The 15,261-nt window shown below is 34.5% G+C and overlaps 1 non-coding gene across 1 annotated transcript; it reads right to left on the bottom strand.

The window, feature by feature from the left end:
- Window positions 1-1,396: 1,396 nt before the first annotated feature.
- TRNAN-AUU (transfer RNA asparagine (anticodon AUU)) lies at window positions 1,397-1,470 on the bottom strand. Its single transcript has one exon. It is a non-coding gene; the product is annotated as a tRNA-Asn (tRNA).
- Window positions 1,471-15,261: the final 13,791 nt, after the last annotated feature.

The raw sequence follows: 15,261 nt of genomic DNA, 5'->3' as shown, positions 1-15,261 counted from the left end.
AAAATAAAGAGCTGTTTAATCACTCAATTGGATTTTTCTGCCAGCATATTTTTTTTCTCTGCAACCCACTGCTAAATTGTGCTTCCTAGCTGTTTTTATAAAATCACTGAATCAAATCTAACTCTGATTACATCAGAGAAGGCCAGGTACCCTACACCATAACAGGGGGTTTGAAATTTTGACTTGTCTACTTAAAGATCACCAAAATCTGATAACAAGGTCAATTAGGTCCCTGGGTGGGATTGAACCACCAACCTTTTGGTTAATAGCCGTACATACTAACTGATTGCGCCACAGAGACACTTTGCAAAAGTCCATACTGACAAAGGCTAATAAGCATTCATCTAAAACGTTTCCTAGAAAAACTTTAAAAAGTCAATAATCTGGAGAGTTTTTGTAAGATGTTTCTTCCATCAACCAACGAAGAAACACATTGGTACTTTCCCATGATGAGTGAGTGCTTCAGGATCTCTTGAACTTACATGTGCAGCAGAGTACTGCAATGGAAGCATGCTGGGCCCATAACCCAGAGGTAAGCAGATTGAAACTATCCTCTGCTATATGCATTTTTTTTTGTTAATTAAAGTAATCCAAAACTGGGATTGATATTTTGTCTCTTTTATTTTTACTTAAAGTACAATAACTTTTACCATTTTAATTTGTTTTAATAGTATATTGACAGTATTGTTTTCTTTCAAAAATCCACTTAATTTTCTTTACCCTATTATTAAAATGGTAATTGACAAAAACAAACTACATTGTCACCAGAAGAGCAATACAAAATGTACAAGTGATATATTAAAATCATCTTTCCAGCTTGAATTTCAATGATGCATTGGGTCAACAATTTTGTGAGAAACATCTTCACCCTTAAATAAAGATTTTCTTAATTCCTTACCTGTGTGCTAATAATATATCACCTTGTTTTCACATTAAACAGACTTCCACATGAGAAAGCAGCAAGGATGCAGTGGCGTTAATGTTTCCTGGTGTCAACTTGTATTATTTCAGTAGACATTGAAATGAGGATGCATCTTGCTGCCTTTCCAATGAAGCAAGTTTAATTTAGTAATAGGTGAAAAACCATCCTTACAAAGGTGTTAATCAGAGACTTGGCTTTGTGGACACTTTTCAGAGAACAAATTTGTTAGCATAAAAATAAAGCCAGAAAATGATGAGCTGTTTAATCACTCGATTGGATTTTTCTGCCAGCATATTTTTTTTCTCTGCAACCCACTGCTAAATTGTGCTTCCTAGCTGTTTTTTATAAAATCACTGAATCAAATCTAACTCTGATTACATCAGAGAAGGCCATGTACCCTACACCATAAGAGGAGGTTTGAAATTTTGACTTGTCTACTTAAATATCACCAAAATCTGATCACAAAGTTAATTACATCCCTGGGTGGGATTGAACCACCAACCTTTTGGTTAATAGCCAAACACACTAACCGATTGCGCCACAGAGACACTTTGCAAAAAGTACATCCTGACAAAGGCTAATAAGCATACATCTAGAACGTTTCCTAGAAAAACATTAAAAAATCAATAATCTGGAGAGTTTTTGTAAGATGTTTCTTCCATCAACCAACGAATAAACACATTGGTACTTTCCCATGATGAGTGAGTGCTTCAGGATCTCTTGCACTTACATGGGCAGCAGAGTACTGCAATGGAAGCATGCTGGACCCATAACCCAGAGGTAGGCAGATTGAAACTATCCTTTGCTATATGCATTTTTTTTGTTAATTTAAGTAATCAAAACTGGGATTGATATTTTTGCTCTTTTATTTTTACTTAAAGTACAATAACTTTTACCATTTTAATTTGTTTTAATAGTATATTGACAGTATAGTTTTCTTTCAAAAATCCACTTAATTTTCTTTACCCTGTTATTAAAATGGTAATTGACAAAAAAACTACATTGTCACCAGAAGAGCAATACAAAATGTACAAGTGATATATTAAAATCATCTTTCCAGCTTGAATTTCAATGATGCATTGGGGCAACAATTTTGTGAGAAACATCTTCACCCTTAAATAAAGATTTTCGTAATTCCTTACCTGTGTGCTAATTAGATATCACCTTGTTTTCACATTAAACAGACTTCCACACGAGAAAGCAGCAAGGATGCAGTGGCGTTAATGTTTCCTGGTGTCAACCTGTATTATTTCAGTAGACATTGAAATGAGGATGCATCTTGCTGCCTTTCCAATGAAGCAAGTTTAATTTAGTAATAGGTGAAAAACCATCCTTACAAAGGTGTTAATCAGAGACTTGGCTTTGTGGACACTTTTCAGAGAACAAATTTGTTAGCATAAAAATAAAGCCAGAAAATGAAGAGCTGTTTAATCACTCAATTGGATTTTTCTGCCAGCATATTTTTTTTTCTCTGCAACCCACTGCTAAATTGTGCTTCCTAGCTGTTTTTTATAAAATCACTGAATCAAATCTAACTCTGATTACATCAGAGAAGGCCAGGTACCCTACACAATAAGAGGGGGTTTGAAATTTTGACTTGTCTACTTAAATATCACCAAAATGTGATCACAAGGTTAATTATGTCCCTGGGTGGGATTGAACCACCAAACTTTTGGTTATTAGCCGAACACACTAACCGATTGCGCCACCGAGACACTTTGCAAACAGTACATACTGACAAAGGCTAATAAGCATACATCTAGAACGTTTCCTAGAAAAACATTAAAAAATCAATAATCTGGAGAGTTTTTGTAAGATGTTTCTTCCATCAACCAATGAATAAACACATTGGTACTTTCCCATGATGAGTGAGTGCTTCAGGATCTCTTGCACTTACATGTGCAGCAGAGTACTGCAATGGAAGCATGCTGGACCCATAACCCAGAGGTAGGCAGATTGAAACTATCCTTTGCTATATGCATTTTTTTTTGTTAATTTAAGTAATCAAAACTGGGATTGATATTTTTTCTCTTTTATTTTTACTTAAAGTACAATAACTTTTACCATTTTTAATTTGTTTTAATAGTATATTGACAGTATAGTTTTCTTTCAAAAATCCACTTAATTTTCTTTACCCTATTATTAAAATGGTAATTGACAAAAAAAACTACATTGTCACCAGAAGAGCAATACAAAATGTACAAGTGATATATTAAAATCATCTTTCCAGCTTGAATTTCAATGATGCATTGGGTCAACAATTTTGTGAGAAACATCTTCACCCTTAAATAAAGATTTTCTTAATTCCTTACCTGTGTGCTAATTAGATATCACCTTGTTTTCACATTAAACAGACTTCCACATGAGAAAGCAGCAAGGATGCAGTGGCGTTAATGTTTCCTGGTGTCAACCTGTATTATTTCAGTAGACATTGAAATGAGGATGCATCTTGCTGCCTTTCCAATGAAGCAAGTTTAATTTAGTAATAGGTGAAAAACCATCCCTACAAAGGTGTTAATCAGAGACTTGGCTTTGTGGACACTTTTCAGAGAACAAATTTGTTAGCATAAAAATAAAGCCAGAAAATAAAGAGCTGTTTAATCACGCAATTTGATTTTTTTGCCAGCATATTTCTTTTTCTCTGCAACCCACTGCTAAATTGTGCTTCCTAGATGTTTTTATAAAATCTCTGAATCAAATCTAACTCTGATTACATCAGAGAAGGCCAGGTACCCTACACCATAACAGGGGGTATGAAATTTGACTTGTCTACTTAAAGATCACCAAAATCTGATAACAAGGTCAATTAGGTCCCTGGGTAGGATTGAACCACCAACCTTTTGGTTAATAGCCGTACATACTAACTGATTGCGCCACAGAGACACTTTGCAAAAGTTCATACTGCAAAGGCTAATTAGCATTCATCTAAAACGTTTCCTAGAAAAACTTTAAAAAGTCAATAATCTGGAGAGTTTTTGTAAGATGTTTCTTCCATCAACCAACGAAGAAACACATTGGTACTTTCCCATGATGAGTGAGTGCTTCAGGATCTCTTGAACTTACATGTGCAGCAGAGTACTGCAATGGAAGCATGCTGGGCCCATAACCCAGAGGTAAGCAGATTGAAACTATCCTCTGCTATATGCATTTTTTTTTTGTTAATTAAAGTAATCCAAAACTGGGATTGATATTTTGTCTCTTTTATTTTTACTTAAAGTACAATAACTTTTACCATTTTAATTTGTTTTAATAGTATATTGACAGTATTGTTTTCTTTCAAAAATCCACTTCATTTTCTTTACCCTATTATTAAAATGGTAATTGACAAAAACAAACTACATTGTCACCAGAAGAGCAATACAAAATGTACAAGTGATATATTAAAATCATCTTTCCAGCTTGAATTTCAATGATGCATTGGGTCAACAATTTTGTGAGAAACATCTTCACCCTTAAATAAAGATTTTCTTAATTCCTTACCTGTGTGCTAATTATATATCACCTTGTTTTCACATTAAACAGACTTCCACATGAGAAAGCAGCAAGGATGCAGTGGCGTTAATGTTTCCTGGTGTCAACTTGTATTATTTCAGTAGACATTGAAATGAGGATGCATCTTGCTGCCTTTCCAATGAAGCAAGTTTAATTTAGTAATAGGTGAAAAACCATCCTTACAAAGGTGTTAATCAGAGACTTGGCTTTGTGGACACTTTTCAGAGAACAAATTTGTTAGCATAAAAATAAAGCCAGAAAATGAAGAGCTGTTTAATCACTCAATTGGATTTTTCTGCCAGCATATTTTTTTTCTCTGCAACCCACTGCTAAATTGTGCTTCCTAGCTGTTTTTTATAAAATCACTGAATCAAATCTAACTCTGATTACATCAGAGAAGGCCAGGTACCCTACACAATAAGAGGGGGTTTGAAATTTTGACTTGTCTACTTTAATATCACCAAAATCTGATCACAAGGTCAATTACGTCCCTGGGTGGGATTGAACCACCAACCTTTTGGTTAATAGCCGAACACACTAACCGATTGCGCCACCGAGACACTTTGCAAACAGTGCTTTTGGTTAATAGCCGTACATACTAACTGATTGCGCCACAGAGACACTTTGCAAAAGTCCATACTGACAAAGGCTAATAAGCATTCATCTAAAACGTTTCCTAGCAAAACTTTAAAAAGTCAATAATCTGGAGAGTTTTTGTAAGATGTTTCTTCCATCAACCAACGAAGAAACACATTGGTACTTTCCCATGATGAGTGAGTGCTTCAGGATCTCATGCACTTACATGTGCAGCAGAGTACTGCAATGGAAGCATGCTGGACCCATAACCCAGAGGTAGGCAGATTGAAACTATCCTTTGCTATATGCATTTTTTTTTGTTAATTTAAGTAATCAAAACTGGGATTGATATTTTTGCTCTTTTATTTTTACTTAAAGTACAATAACTTTTACCATTTTAATTTGTTTTAATAGTATATTGACAGTATAGTTTTCTTTCAAAAATCCACTTAATTTTCTTTACCCTGTTATTAAAATGGTAATTGACAAAAAAACTACATTGTCACCAGAAGAGCAATACAAAATGTACAAGTGATATATTAAAATCATCTTTCCAGCTTGAATTTCAATGATGCATTGGGGCAACAATTTTGTGAGAAACATCTTCACCCTTAAATAAAGATTTTCGTAATTCCTTACCTGTGTGCTAATTAGATATCACCTTGTTTTCACATTAAACAGACTTCCACACGAGAAAGCAGCAAGGATGCAGTGGCGTTAATGTTTCCTGGTGTCAACCTGTATTATTTCAGTAGACATTGAAATGAGGATGCATCTTGCTGCCTTTCCAATGAAGCAAGTTTAATTTAGTAATAGGTGAAAAACCATCCTTACAAAGGTGTTAATCAGAGACTTGGCTTTGTGGACACTTTTCAGAGAACAAATTTGTTAGCATAAAAATAAAGCCAGAAAATGAAGAGCTGTTTAATCACTCAATTGGATTTTTCTGCCAGCATATTTTTTTTCTCTGCAACCCACTGTAAAATTGTGCTTCCTAGCTGTTTTTTATAAAATCACTGAATCAAATCTAACTCTGATTACATCAGAGAAGGCCAGGTACCCTACACAATAAGAGGGGGTTTGAAATTTTGACTTGTCTACTTAAATATCACCAAAATGTGATCACAAGGTCAATTATGTCCCTGGGTGGGATTGAACCACCAAACTTTTGGTTAATAGCCGAACACACTAACCGATTGCGCCACCGAGACACTTTGCAAACAGTACATACTGACAAAGGCTAATAAGCATACATCTAGAACGTTTCCTAGAAAAACATTAAAAAATCAATAATCTGGAGAGTTTTTGTAAGATGTTTCTTCCATCAACCAATGAATAAACACATTGGTACTTTCCCATGATGAGTGAGTGCTTCAGGATCTCTTGCACTTACATGTGCAGCAGAGTACTGCAATGGAAGCATGCTGGACCCATAACCCAGAGGTAGGCAGATTGAAACTATCCTTTGCTATATGCATTTTTTTTTGTTAATTTAAGTAATCAAAACTGGGATTGATATTTTTTCTCTTTTATTTTTACTTAAAGTACAATAACTTTTACCATTTTTAATTTGTTTTAATAGTATATTGACAGTATAGTTTTCTTTCAAAAATCCACTTAATTTTCTTTACCCTATTATTAAAATGGTAATTGACAAAAAAAACTACATTGTCACCAGAAGAGCAATACAAAATGTACAAGTGATATATTAAAATCATCTTTCCAGCTTGAATTTCAATGATGCATTGGGTCAACAATTTTGTGAGAAACATCTTCACCCTTAAATAAAGATTTTCTTAATTCCTTACCTGGGTGCTAATTAGATATCACCTTGTTTTCACATTAAACAGACTTCCACATGAGAAAGCAGCAAGGATGCAGTGGCGTTAATGTTTCCTGGTGTCAACCTGTATTATTTCAGTAGACATTGAAATGAGGATGCATCTTGCTGCCTTTCCAATGAAGCAAGTTTAATTTAGTAATAGGTGAAAAACCATCCCTACAAAGGTGTTAATCAGAGACTTGGCTTTGTGGACACTTTTCAGAGAACAAATTTGTTAGCATAAAAATAAAGCCAGAAAATAAAGAGCTGTTTAATCACGCAATTTGATTTTTTTGCCAGCATATTTCTTTTTCTCTGCAACCCACTGCTAAATTGTGCTTCCTAGATGTTTTTATAAAATCACTGAATCAAATCTAACTCTGATTACATCAGAGAAGGCCAGGTACCCTACACCATAACAGGGGGTATGAAATTTGACTTGTCTACTTAAAGATCACCAAAATCTGATAAAAAGGTCAATTAGGTCCCTGGGTGGGATTGAACCACCAACCTTTTGGTTAATAGCCGTACATACTAACTGATTGCGCCACAGAGACACTTTGCAAAAGTTCATACTGCAAAGGCTAATTAGCATTCATCTAAAACGTTTCCTAGAAAAACTTTAAAAAGTCAATAATCTGGAGAGTTTTTGTAAGATGTTTCTTCCATCAACCAACGAAGAAACACATTGGTACTTTCCCATGATGAGTGAGTGCTTCAGGATCTCTTGCACTTACATGTGCAGCAGAGTACTGCAATGGAAGCATGCTGGGCCCATAACCCAGAGGTAGGCAGATTGAAACTATCCTCTGCTATATGCATTTTTTTTTTGTTAATTAAAGTAATCCAAAACTGGGATTGATATTTTGTCTCTTTTATTTTTACTTAAAGTACAATAACTTTTACCATTTTAATTTGTTTTAATAGTATATTGACAGTATTGTTTTCTTTCAAAAATCCACTTCATTTTCTTTACCCTATTATTAAAATGGTAATTGACAAAAACAAACTACATTGTCACCAGAAGAGCAATACAAAATGTACAAGTGATATATTAAAATCACCTTTCAGCTTGAATTTCAATGATGCATTGGGGCAACAATTTTGTGAGAAACATCTTCACCCTTAAATAAAGATTTTCTTAATTCCTTACCTGTGTGCTAATTAGATATCACCTTGTTTTCATATTAAACAGACTTCCACATGAGAAAGCAGCAAGGATGCAGTGGCGTTAATGTTTCCTGGTGTCAACCTGTATTATTTCAGTAGACATTGAAATGAGGATGCATCTTGCTGCCTTTCCAATGAAGCAAGTTTAATTTAGTAATAGGTGAAAAACCATCCTTACAAAGGTGTTAATCAGAGACTTGGCTTTGTGGACACTTTTCAGAGAACAAATTTGTTAGCATAAAAATAAAGCCAGAAAATAAAGAGCTGTTTAATCACTCAATTGGATTTTTCTGCCAGCATATTTTTTTTCTCTGCAACCCACTGCTAAATTGTGCTTCCTAGCTGTTTTTATAAAATCACTGAATCAAATCTAACTCTGATTACATCAGAGAAGGCCAAGTACCCTACACCATAACAGGGGGTTTGAAATTTTGACTTGTCTACTTAAAGATCAGCAAAATCTGATAACAAGGTCAATTAGGTCCCTGGGTGGGATTGAACCACCAACCTTTTGGTTAATAGCCGTACATACTAACTGATTGCGCCACAGAGACACTTTGCAAAAGTCCATACTGACAAAGGCTAATAAGCATTCATCTAAAACGTTTCCTAGCAAAACTTTAAAAAGTCAATAATCTGGAGAGTTTTTGTAAGATGTTTCTTCCATCAACCAACGAAGAAACACATTGGTACTTTCCCATGATGAGTGAGTGCTTCAGGATCTCTTGCACTTACATGTGCAGCAGAGTACAGCAATGGAAGCATGCTGGACCCATAACCCAGAGGTAGGCAGATTGAAACTATCCTCTGCTGTATGCTTTTTTTTTTTGTTAATTAAAGTAATCCAAAACTGGGATTGATATTTTGTCTCTTTTATTTTTACTTAAAGTACAATAACTTTTACCATTTTAATTTGTTTTAATAGTATATTGACAGTATTGTTTTCTTTCAAAAATCCACTTAATTTTCTTTACCCTATTATTAAATGGTAATTGACAAAAACAAACTACATTGTCACCAGAAGAGCAATACAAAATGTACAAGTGATATATTAAAATCATCTTTCCAGCTTGAATTTCAATGATGCATTGGGGCAACGATTTTGTGAGAAACATCTTCACCCTTAAATAAAGATTTTCTTAATTCCTTACATGTGTGCTAATTAGATATCACCTTGTTTTCACATTAAACAGACTTCCACATGAGAAAGCAGCAAGGATGCAGTGGCGTTAATGTTTCCTGGTGTCAACTTGTATTATTTCAGTAGACATTGAAATGAGGATGCATCTTGCTGCCTTTCCAATGAAGCAAGTTTAATTTAGTAATAGGTGAAAAACCATCCTTACAAAGGTGTTAATCAGAGACTTGGCTTTGTGGACACTTTTCAGAGAACAAATTTGTTAGCATAAAAATAAAGCCAGAAAATAAAGAGCTGTTTAATCACTCAATTGGATTTTTCTGCCAGCATATTTTTTTTCTCTGCAACCCACTGCTAAATTGTGCTTCCTAGCTATTTTTATAAAATCACTGAATCAAATCTAACTCTGATTACATCAGAGAAGGCCAGGTACCCTACACCATAACAGGGGGTTTGAAATTTTGACTTGTCTACTTAAAGATCACCAAAATCTGATAACAAGGTCAATTAGGTCCCTGGGTGGGATTGAACCACCAAACTTTTGGTTAATAGCCAAACACACTAACCGATTGCGCCACAGAGACACTTTGCGAAAAGTCCATACTGACAAAGGCTAATAAGCATACATCTAGAACGTTTCCTAGAAAAACATTAAAAAATCAATAATCTGGAGAGTTTTTGTAAGATGTTTCTTCCATCAACCAACGAAGAAACACATTGGTACTTTCCCATGATGAGTGAGTGCTTCAGGATCTCTTGCACTTACATGTGCAGCAGAGTACTGCAATGGAAGCATGCTGGGCCCATAACCCAGAGGTAGGCAGATTGAAACTATCCTCTGCTATATGCATTTTTTTTGTTAATTAAAGTAATCCAAAACTGGGATTGATATTTTGTCTCTTTTATTTTTACTTAAAGTACAATAACTTTTACCATTTTAATTTGTTTTAATAGTATATTGACAGTATTGTTTTCTTTCAAAAATCCACTTCATTTTCTTTACCCTATTATTAAAATTGTAATTGACAAAAACAAACTACATTGTCACCAGAAGAGCAATACAAAATGTACAAGTGATATATTAAAATCATCTTTCCAGCTTGAATTTCAATGATGCATTGGGGCAACGATTTTGTGAGAAACATCTTCACCCTTAAATAAAGATTTTCTTAATTCCTTACCTGTGTGCTAATTAGATATCACCTTGTTTTCACATTAAACAGACTTCCACATGAGAAAGCAGCAAGGATGCAGTGGCGTTAATGTTTCCTGGTGTCAACCTGTATTATTTCAGTAGACATTGAAATGAGGATGCATCTTGCTGCCTTTCCAATGAAGCAAGTTTAATTTAGTAATAGGTGAAAAACCATCCTTACAAAGGTGTTAATCAGAGACTTGGCTTTGTGGACACTTTTCAGAGAACAAATTTGTTAGCATAAAAATAAAGCCAGAAAATAAAGAGCTGTTTAATCACTCAATAGGATTTTTCTGCCAGCATATTTTTTTTCTCTGCAACCCACTGCTAAATTGTGCTTCCTAGCTGTTTTTATAAAATCACTGAATCAAATCTAACTCTGATTACATCAGAGAAGGCCAGGTACCCTACACCATAACAGGGGGTTTGAAATTTTGACTTGTCTACTTAAAGATCACCAAAATCTGATAACAAGGTCAATTAGGTCCCTGGGTGGGATTGAACCACCAACCTTTTGGTTACTAGCCGTACATACTAACTGATTGCGCCACAGAGACACTTTGCAAAAGTCCGTACTGACAAAGGCTAATAAGCATTCATCTAAAACGTTTCCTAGAAAAACTTTAAAAAGTCAATAATCTGGAGAGTTTTTGTAAGATGTTTCTTCCATCAACCAACGAAGAAACACATTGGTACTTTCCCATGATGAGTGAGTGCTTCAGGATCTCTTGAACTTACATGTGCAGCAGAGTACTGCAATGGAAGCATGCTGGGCCCATAACCCAGAGGTAGGCAGATTGAAACTATCCTTTGCTATATGCATTTTTTTTTTGTTAATTTAAGTAATCAAAACTGGGATTGATATTTTTGCTCTTTTATTTTTACTTAAAGTACAATAACTTTTACCATTTTAATTTGTTTTAATAGTATATTGACAGTATAGTTTTCTTTCAAAAATCCACTTAATTTTCTTTACCCTATTATTAAAATGGTAATTGACAAAAAAAACTACATTGTCACCAGAAGAGCAATACAAAATGTACAAGTGATATATTAAAATCATCTTTCCAGCTTGAATTTCAATGATGCATTGGGTCAACAATTTTGTGAGAAACATCTTCACCCTTAAATAAAGATTTTCTTAATTCCTTACCTGTGTGCTAATTAGATATCACCTTGTTTTCACATTAAACAGACTTCCACATGAGAAAGCAGCAAGGATGCAGTGGCGTTAATGTTTCCTGGTGTCAACCTGTATTATTTCAGAAGACATTGAAATGAGGATGCATCTTGCTGCCTTTCCAATGAAGCAAGTTTAATTTAGTAATAGGTGAAAAACCATCCCTACAAAGGTGTTAATCAGAGACTTGGCTTTGTGGACACTTTTCAGAGAACAAATTTGTTAGCATAAAAATAAAGCCAGAAAATAAAGAGCTGTTTAATCACGCAATTTGATTTTTTTGCCAGCATATTTCTTTTTCTCTGCAACCCACTGCTAAATTGTGCTTCCTAGATGTTTTTATAAAATCACTGAATCAAATCTAACTCTGATTACATCAGAGAAGGCCAGGTACCCTACACCATAACAGGGGGTATGAAATTTGACTTGTCTACTTAAAGATCACCAAAATCTGATAACAAGGTCAATTAGGTCCCTGGGTGGGATTGAACCACCAACCTTTTGGTTAATAGCTGTACATACTAACTGATTGCGCCACAGAGACACTATGCAAAAGTTCATACTGCAAAGGCTAATAAGCATTCATCTAAAACGTTTCCTAGCAAAACTTTAAAAAGTCAATAATCTGGAGAGTTTTTGTAAGATGTTTCTTCCATCAACCAACGAAGAAACACATTGGTACTTTCCCATGATGAGTGAGTGCTTCAGGATCTCTTGCACTTACATGTGCAGCAGAGTACTGCAATGGAAGCATGCTGGGCCCATAACCCAGAGGTAGGCAGATTGAAACTATCCTCTGCTATATGCATTTTTTTTTGTTAATTAAAGTAATCCAAAACTGGGATTGATATTTTGTCTCTTTTATTTTAACTTAAAGTACAATAACTTTTACCATTTTAATTTGTTTTAATAGTATATTGACAGTATTGTTTTCTTTCAAAAATCCACTTCATTTTCTTTACCCTATTATTAAAATGGTAATTGACAAAAACAAACTACATTGTCACCAGAAGAGCAATACAAAATGTACAAGTGATATATTAAAATCATCTTTCCAGCTTGAATTTCAATGATGCATTGGGGCAACGATTTTGTGAGAAACATCTTCACCCTTAAATAAAGATTTTCGTAATTCCTTACCTGTGTGCTAATTAGATATCACCTTGTTTTCACATTAAACAGACTTCCACATGAGAAAGCAGCAAGGATGCAGTGGCGTTAATGTTTCCTGGTGTCAACCTGTATTATTTCAGTAGACATTGAAATGAGGATGCATCTTGCTGCCTTTCCAATGAAGCAAGTTTAATTTAGTAATAGGTGAAAAACCATCCTTACAAAGGTGTTAATCAGAGACTTGGCTTTGTGGACACTTTTCAGAGAACAAATTTGTTAGCATAAAAATAAAGCCAGAAAATGAAGAGCTGTTTAATCACTCAATTGGATTTTTTTTGCCAGCATATTTTTTTTCTCTGCAACCCACTGCTAAATTGTGCTTCCTAGCTGTTTTTTATAAAATCACTGAATCAAATCTAACTCTGATTACATCAGAGAAGGCCATGTACCCTAAACCATAAGAGGAGGTTTGAAATTTTGACTTGTCTACTTAAATATCACCAAAATCTGATCACAAGGTTAATTACGTCCCTGGGTGGGATTGAACCACCAACCTTTTGGTTAATAGCCAAACACACTAACCGATTGCGACACAGAGACACTTTGCGAAAAGTATATACTGACAAAGGCTAATAAGCATACATCTAGAACGTTTCCTAGAAAAACATTAAAAAATCAATAATCTGGAGAGTTTTTGTAAGATGTTTCTTCCATCAACCAACGAATAAACACATTGGTACTTTCCCATGATGAGTGAGTGCTTCAGGATCTCTTGCACTTACATGGGCAGCAGAGTACTGCAATGGAAGCATGCTGGACCCATAACCCAGAGGTAGGCAGATTGAAACTATCCTTTGCTATATGCATTTTTTTTGTTAATTTAAGTAATCAAAACTGGGATTGATATTTTGCTCTTTTATTTTTACTTAAAGTACAATAACTTTTACCATTTTAATTTGTTTTAATAGTATATTGACAGTATAGTTTTCTTTCAAAAATCCACTTAATTTTCTTTACCCTGTTATTAAAATGGTAATTGACAAAAAAACTACATTGTCACCAGAAGAGCAATACAAAATGTACAAGTGATATATTAAAATCATCTTTCCAGCTTGAATTTCAATGATGCATTGGGGCAACAATTTTGTGAGAAACATCTTCACCCTTAAATAAAGATTTTCGTAATTCCTTACCTGTGTGCTAATTAGATATCACCTTGTTTTCACATTAAACAGACTTCCACATGAGAAAGCAGCAAGCATGCAGTGGCGTTAATGTTTCCTGGTGTCAACCTGTATTATTTCAGTAGACATTGAAATGAGGATGCATCTTGCTGCCTTTCCAATGAAGCAAGTTTAATTTAGTAATAGGTGAAAAACCATCCTTACAAAGGTGTTAATCAGAGACTTGGCTTTGTGGACACATTTCAGAGAACAAATTTGTTAGCATAAAAATAAAGCCAGAAAATGAAGAGCTGTTTAATCACTCAATTGGATTTTTCTGCCAGCATATTTTTTTTCTCTGCAACCCACTGCTAAATTGTGCTTCCTAGCTGTTTTTTATAAAATCACTGAATCAAATCTAACTCTGATTACATCAGAGAAGGCCAGGTACCCTACACAATAAGAGGGGGTTTGAAATTTTGACTTGTCTACTTAAATATCACCAAAATGTGATCACAAGGTCAATTATGTCCCTGGGTGGTATTGAACCACCAACCTTTTGGTTAATAGCCGAACACACTAACCGATTGCGCCACCGAGACACTTTGCAAACAGTACATACTGACAAAGGCTAATAAGCATACATCTAGAACGTTTCCTAGAAAAACATTAAATAATCAATAATCTGGAGAGTTTTTGTAAGATGTTTCTTCCATCAACCAATGAATAAACACATTGGTACTTTCCCATGATGAGTGAGTGCTTCAGGATCTCTTGCACTTACATGTGCAGCAGAGTACTGCAATGGAAGCATGCTGGACCCATAACCCAGAGGTAGGCAGATTGAAACTATCCTTTGCTATATGCATTTTTTTTTGTTAATTTAAGTAATCAAAACTGGGATTGATATTTTTGCTCTTTTATTTTTACTTAAAGTACAATAACTTTTACCATTTTAATTTGTTTTAATAGTATATTGACAGTATAGTTTTCTTTCAAAAATCCACTTAATTTTCTTTACCCTATTATTAAAATGGTAATTGACAAAAAAAACTACATTGTCACCAGAAGAGCAATACAAAATGTACAAGTGATATATTAAAATCATCTTTCCAGCTTGAATTTCAATGATGCATTGGGTCAACAATTTTGTGAGAAACATCTTCACCCTTAAATAAAGATTTTCTTAATTCCTTACCTGTGTGCTAATTAGATATCACCTTGTTTTCACATTAAACAGACTTCCACATGAGAAAGCAGCAAGGATGCAGTGGCGTTAATGTTTCCTGGTGTCAACCTGTATTATTTCAGTAGACATTGAAATGAGGATGCATCTTGCTGCCTTTCCAATGAAGCAAGTTTAATTTAGTAATAGGTGAAAAACCATCCCTACAAAGGTGTTAATCAGAGACTTGGCTTTGTGGACACTTTTCAGAGAACAAATTTGTTAGCATAAAAATAAAGCCAGAAAATAAAGAGCTGTTTAATCA

Source organism: Pseudophryne corroboree, unplaced genomic scaffold, assembly GCF_028390025.1.
Source record: "Pseudophryne corroboree isolate aPseCor3 unplaced genomic scaffold, aPseCor3.hap2 scaffold_647, whole genome shotgun sequence".
Taxonomy (NCBI): Eukaryota; Metazoa; Chordata; class Amphibia; order Anura; family Myobatrachidae; genus Pseudophryne; species Pseudophryne corroboree.
The sequence above is the reverse complement of the archived record's forward strand: the minus strand, read 5'-3'. Positions and strand labels throughout refer to the sequence as shown.